Source organism: Macrotis lagotis, chromosome 5, assembly GCF_037893015.1.
Source record: "Macrotis lagotis isolate mMagLag1 chromosome 5, bilby.v1.9.chrom.fasta, whole genome shotgun sequence".
NCBI classification, from domain to species: domain Eukaryota; kingdom Metazoa; phylum Chordata; class Mammalia; order Peramelemorphia; family Peramelidae; genus Macrotis; species Macrotis lagotis.
This window is the reverse complement of record NC_133662.1, coordinates 107,632,933-107,640,379: the sequence shown is the minus strand read 5'-3', so window position 1 is coordinate 107,640,379 and position 7,447 is coordinate 107,632,933. Positions and strand designations below refer to the sequence as shown.

General features: G+C 32.1%; 1 pseudogene; it reads right to left on the bottom strand.

Moving 5' to 3' along the window:
* Positions 1-1,744: 1,744 nt before the first annotated feature.
* On the bottom strand, positions 1,745-5,267 carry LOC141489349 (peptidyl-prolyl cis-trans isomerase NIMA-interacting 4 pseudogene; annotated as a pseudogene).
* Positions 5,268-7,447: the final 2,180 nt, after the last annotated feature.

Genomic DNA, 7,447 nt, shown 5'->3' with positions numbered 1-7,447 from the left:
AAGTAGAGAATGCACAGAACAAGTCTAGAATGTGGTCCTGTCCTCAAGGAAGTGGCAATCTTATATAGAAAAGGCTAACAAAAGTAAAACAATTATAAACCCATGTACGTACTAAATTACACAGTATTGATTCATTTCAAATATTTTTCCATTGGTCTCAAAGTATTGTATGAGTTTTATGCACATAATTTTTATAATGATTGCATATACTTATGAAATTATATAATTCAATCCAATAAGTACTTATTGTCTAGGATATAGGAGTTCCTATACTAGGTGATGAAAATACAAAGATAAAAATGAAGCAAACAATTCAAATATATTTTCAATACAATTATTGGATGTAAAGGAAAATTTAATTGACATATCAACAGGTTTTGGACCAAAATATTATATAGTAATGACAATTTTATAAATTTCAGGATCAATTTTTTAAAAAATTTCATCTCTGAGAAATAAAGCTTGTAAAATACTCCTACTACTGTCTATTGCATATTTGTGTGAGAGCACCTTCACTTTATTCTTGTTTTAAATCAAAATATAAAAAATAAACCAGATTTATGACTGTTTGGTGTGGAGACAAATATTACAAACTTTTGCTCAGATGTTTAAAATCCAACATAGAAATTAAGTTTATATAATATTATTATGTTGGATATTTTCCAAATTGTAACTTATTTTGTTAAAATTTTATCAAAATTTCGATATTTGGGGGCAGCTGGTGGTACAGTAGATAGAACACTAGCCCTGGAGTCAGGAGGACCTGAGTTCAAATGCAACTTTAGACACTTAATAATTGCCTAGCTGTGTGACCTTGGGCAAGTCACTCTTAACCCCATTGCCTAAAATAAATATAAAAATTCATCAAGATTCAAAAAAATAAACATTATGAAGTTTTTTTTGTTTTTTTTTTTTGCAAGGCAAACGGGGTTAAGTGGCTTGCCCAAGGCCATACAGCTAGGTAATTATTAAGTGTCTGAGACCAGATTTGAACCCAGGTACTCCTGACTCCAAGGCCGGTGCTTTATCCACTATGCCTGCCACCTAGCTGCCCCAACATTATGAAGTCTTATAGATAATAACATTACATGAAGATTTCCAGGATTATTTCTTTTAATTCTTACAGGATGTCTCACATAAAATGTTTGTTATTGTATTGTAATTTTCATATTTAAACTTTCATTTTGGAGTTGGAGGCAAAAGTTAGCATTGTAGTTACTGTAAACTGTGAATAAATCTAAGAGAGTATTATGAGTAATATATTAAATTACTTTGAGGATTCAAGACACATATTTTTTTGTGCATGTTGATATGAATCACTAGAATAAGTCAATGGCTAGATGGTTTCTTAGGTTCCCCTTAAGTTCAAACGTCTACTATTTGAGAATTTGGCCTATTGTTTGTTCTTTGCGTTAAGATGCTGTCTTCAGAGGACCACTAATAAGGTTTAAGTATGTTTACATTAAATTATCACTCATTAAATGATAGCACTTTTACATCCAATGTCAATTCATCGGTCAGAGACATAGAAGACATATCAAATGGATTGTGAATCCAATTTAATTTGTTCAAAATATCAGGAAAATATTCATTGAAAGTCCCTTTTTAAAATTTCAGATGATCGCTGATATAAATCTTCTCACCAGATTCAAACACACTTCGTTTTCTAGTAAGAAACTGTGTAATATAACAACTACTGAATACCATTTTCTCTCTCTTTTTTTATATTAACTAATTTATCAGTTTATTTTCTCCTTTCAGCCATGATAACATGGTACTCAAATATGGTTTTCACTGGAGGATCTATGTACACAGACTTGTCCAGACCACTGATATGTAAGGCAAATGCTGCTTCTTGGAATGGGCCTACTAGGAGTCTCCTGTCATTCAGCCCAAATCTCTCCGCTGTCAGGCTTTATCTTCATTATACTGGGAAGTAACGTCATTGAATTTCATGCCAGACTTCAGTTTCTACATGGCTTCCGTGATTCTGCCATGCTTTTCACACAGAATATACTGGACCTTTACTACATTTCTACCACCTTTGGGACCTTCTTATCTGCATCCTCACTTCCAGAAGCTGCTCCCCCTTTGGCTCTTTTGCCAGAGGTGCTCTTCCCCTTAGACGCTATCTTGTCACTTTCCTGAGTATCATTTTCAATAGTGTAGGACCAAAATTTTTATTTCTTAATCATTTAAAACATTTTACTTTGTCTTGAATGCCCAAAGTATTTGTATTGGAATCGTGTAATAATATGTTGTTTGTTAATTTTTGAAGAGATGTTTGCTAAAACTGCTAATCTTTAGTACAGTTAGGGAAGAAGACAACTAATTCTTTCTCACTTCAATAAACAGGTATTGATTCTGCCATGGAAAATCTACCCTCTGTCTGGGTTAGAAATGTTGCATACTCACTACTCATCTCTGTATAAAATGGTTAAGAAATTGAGAGTTAGTGAGTCTTGACTTTATAAAATTATTTTGACAGCATGCTTTTAAGTTATTGTGTTATTTCCTTTGATGTCAAAATGTACTTATGTATACAAAATGATTAATATGTAAACTAGTTAAATACAAATATACATGTATAATATTCCCTAGACTGTTTGCCACTGAGGGGAAGGGGTGAAGAAAATTGTATGACTTAAAAATATACAAGTTGATGAATGTTGAAAAACTTTCATAACATGCAATTGAAAAAATAAAATAAAATATAAATCAAAGAACTCGAAAACCAAAAAAGTACTTATGTAAGCTTTAGTGTATACATACTATAATTGCACTAATTTTTAAAAAATGTAATACAACAACCCCAAATTTCCCAGTCATAGACTTTGCTCTTCCTGTGCAAATTTCACAATGATAAAACTAATTGATTTGTTTTTATTCAAAGTATGAATTGATTATATTGAAATGTCTTCTCCAGTTGTCTGTCCTGTTCATTTGGAGACAAAAGGTAATAATTTTTCACTTTACTGTCATGAAGATTTCATCTTACAGATACAATTAAAATTGTTAGGTTATTTATAATTGTATCATTTAATTTCACAGCATAAATGTGACTTTTAAAAACTTTTTACCCTAACTGATTCATCATCATCAAATATATATCATCTATTTTAGAAATGATTATTATATCTAATGTTTTAATGAGATTGTCTTCATAATATCTTCACATCTGAGAGTTGTTTTAGAATATAGAAAAATTATATTTTCTGCAATAGATGATTCCCCTTCCTTTTGCAATTTTATAATCAACTAAATCTGAAATTTTAATCTCTTTTCTACTTTTTTTATATTCCCAGAAATAAATGAATTAATATTGTTCTGTTTCACATCTTGTTCTTGCAGTATTAAAACAAACAAACAAACAACAAGCAGGTCTATCAAAGACTTTAATGTTTTGGCTTAGATTCCTTTCAAACACATTTTTCTAAAGGAAGCAATTAGAGTTAAATGACTTGCCAAGGGTCACACAGCTAGTGAGCATCTATGATTAGATTTGAACTCAGATCCTCCTGACTCGAGGGCCAATGTGCTATCCATTATGCCACCTAGCTGCTCCCATACACATATTTAAAATTTTTTTATATACACTTCCAATCTTTATGTAAAAAATCCATTGGAGTAACTATAATTAAAAAATAAAACACAATTAATTTCTACAACAATTTCATTTTTATATTCAATACTCATTCAATATATAAATACATTAAAATATTAAACTAGTACATTTGATATAAATATGTATCCTTCAAATGACTTGTTATATAATGATAGATGGACATTAGAGTTCTCCCTCAGAGTTATACCTTGCTAGACGATATGGCTACTATTAAACAATAATTAGTTGCAATTGACAAAAATGAAGAGTTAGTTATAATATAAAGTATTTACTTTTCCAGGTTAAGGATAAGCATTGTATTAAATAATAAATATATCTTAAGTTCAATTGTATATGTATTCCTTAACATTTAACAATATATAAGTTTATATTTAAAACAATAGAATCTCTTCAGATGTGACTTTCTTCTCTTCTTCCACAGATACATTGGTTATGTTTTTACAGAAACTCAGTTAAATGTCTCTAATCATGTCATTTAAAAATTCATCAGATAAGAGATTAGTAACATAAGCAAAGGATAAATTTAAATCAGAAAACAGCCTTCATAATTAAATGAGAAGCAAAAGGTTTGTTTTGGTTCAGCAATGATAGTTTTCAAATAGCCTGACATTTGGACTACAAAAATGCAAATGTTGATAACATTCTTATTCATTGGAATGTATTTGTGTTTGAAGGTAAGAGTCTCATGGTGGTTTGGAAACAGTTTGATGAAAAGTTGAGAAACTACAAATGACCAAAGAACTGATGAATATTTCCCATCTCTTGGTAGGGAAATCATGGAGGTACTAGAGACATCAATTTTTAGGCACAGTCAATGGGAAGATCTATTGTTGTTTAATTATGCTTGTTACAAAGGAGGGTGCTTTTGAGGGAGGGCATATGGAAATATCAAGGGGATTAGTGATAGTAATGCCAAAAAAAGCAAGAAAAAGAAAATGCACAGAAGAGAGAAGAAGAAAATATGAAAGAAGTCTTAGATAAATAGGGAAGAGTGATATTGTCATGTTAAATTTAAGGTATACTTTAAAATAATTATTATGGATGTAATAAAGTCAAAGTTTCTTTTATTTTTGGCATCACTATCATTAATTTCTCCAGTATTTCCAGAAAATAAACTCAGAATTTAATATCAACTCTTTAATGAACCAGCTTTGTGACCTTTGCCAAGTCACTTATTACTTGAGCATCTGCTTTCTCAACTATAAACCAGAGAAGTTAGATGAAATTAATTCTAAAGTTCTTTCCAGTTCTAAAATTCTATAATTCAATAAGTCATTGGTTCCCACTAAGGGATTCATGAACCCTTTGGGGGTTTGTGAAGATAGTCCCAGGTATCAACACTAAAAAATTCTTTAATGCAAAATTAAGGAGCAAAAAAATTGCCCAGTTATATTACAAATATATTCCTTCTATGACTATATGTATGGAGCATTATAGGTTTGTTTCTTCGGTGATCAAAACCATCATAAACATATACACAACAATCATGTGACAATTCCATCAAACCTTGAATTTTTGACTGAACTCAACATGTTCCTGCAGAAGTAGTATTCATTTGTCTTTTGTAGGCATGATTGGCCCCTACTTGATTAGAGTTCTGAAGTCTTTCCAAGTTATCTTCCTTTAAAGTATTGTCAGTCATTGTATAATTTTTCTCTTGGTTTTATTCACTTCATTGCATCACTTTCAATATTTCCATTTTTTAAATTTTTATACTGAGCTTCATATAATTCAGATGGCTTTCCAAGTTTTCACAAGGAATTAGTGTCAAAAATAGGACAAGAACATGGGTTCCCTTTTTTTCTCTTATTTATTGATTGATTTTTGCAAGGCAATAGGATTGAGTGACTTGCCCAAAGTCACACAAGTAATTAATTATTAAGTGTCTGAGGCTGGATTTGAACTCAGCCCTTCCTGACTCCAGGGCTGGTGTTCTAGCCACCCAGCTGCCCCTCTTTTATTTCTTAAAAAAGGCAGGGGTATCAACCTCTTTCTGTGGCTATGAGAAGGGTCAATACTTGCTGTTTTATCATCTTGGTCAGGGCTTATGCTCATATTAAGGAGAAACTGATTTCTTATGATCCCTAAATACCTTTGATTTTTTTTAACAGATTGAAACAAAAAAGTGTTTGAGTGAATGGATATAAACAACATGGTTTCACCTGGCAATACATTCAAAGAGAGTTGCAGCTGGCCTGCTCTTGTCTATATTAATTCCACTTAGATTATCCATATTGAGAAACACCTCTGTAGTAGGGTAGATAGCACATTCACTTTTAACTGAAAGGTTGTTTAAATTTAATTCTCTTCTTCCTTAGACTATATCTACACTATTGCCATATTTTTAGGAGGTACATTCACAAGATAGATTGTGTCTTGAGAAAGGTGATTAGGAGAGTGAAGAGATTTGAGCCAATGTCAAATGAAGATTGGCTTAAGATACATGGAACCCTTAACCTGGAGAAGAGACTATTTGGGGACATAAAGGGACCAAGATAGTTCAGGTTTGACATTAGGATATTAAGTTTGACATGAGACATTCAACGTTCACTTAACAGACAACAGAAGGAGGTTCACTTAGCCTTAACACATAGATATACAGGAACACTTTGCTTGGGGATATATGTGCACCCCCCCCCCCCCAGTTCCTTTCCCCCCATATAAAATCATGTGTGGTTAGCAAGACAGGATGTGGTGGCTTTTGTGTATTGGGTCATCCACCAAGTCTGAAGGGTGCTGGCCTCACAAAGGTGAGCCTTTTATGCCTTTATGTGACTGAGAATTATGTGATATTAGGCAAGTCATTTAACATAACAGATCCTCAGTTTTTTCATCTGTTAAATGACAAGGGTTGAACTATGAGATCTTAAATTCCCATCCAGTTCTAGATCCATGATCCTATAATTATTAAACTGATTCTCCTTCTATAAAACAAATCTAACAACAATCTGTAGAGGGTACAGGTAAGTATATTTAGGTGAAATAAAGGAAAAGCATAACAATAATTTAGAAGTGTTCAAGAAAGGAATTGGAAGCTTTGGAAAGTGATGAGTTCTTTATCCCTGGAAATCTTCATGCATAGCTTGAGTGATCACTTCTCAGGGATCCCCAGGTTTCCTGTTTAAGGTATGATTTAGAATAGATGGCTTCTGAGCTTCCTTCTAATTCAAGATTCTATGAGTTCATGAGTCTATTCGTTCTACAATGTGGTATACATAGTTAATTGCTTAGTAAGTAGTGTTTAATGAATGAATGAATGAATGAATGAATGAATCATAAGCAGTTAGGTATTGGGCAGAGAAAGATCTTTACCTTATAGATATTTAAATAAACTTGCCCTTTGGCTCACACTTACACACACACACACACACACACACACACACACACAGAAAAATTCATTATTTCTATTCTGAAAGTGAAGCTGAATGTAATTTTTTTGGCTTAACTGGGTGACACTGTACATTCTTTAAGTTTACTCAGCATTACTTAGTTGTCACTTTTTTCACAGAAAAATACCAATCTTCTGAATGATAGGTTAGAATAACTGTTTCCTTAATTGGCAGATGCTTAGAGATTAGCTACAACTTCATCAGTTTTGAAATGCCTGACCGTTGTCGGGTAAAACTGGTAAACAACACTTTTTGAAGAGATATTAATGCAATGACGAAACTATTATTTCCCCTTTTACATTAGTTGCTTTTCAAATAATTTCAATTCTGAATGTCTGAGAAAGAATAGCTAAATAACAAGTAAGGTACAGCAATTTGGGATTTTAGAGTACTTTTCCTTGGATAAAGCTCAGAATTATCAAAAAAAAAGTAG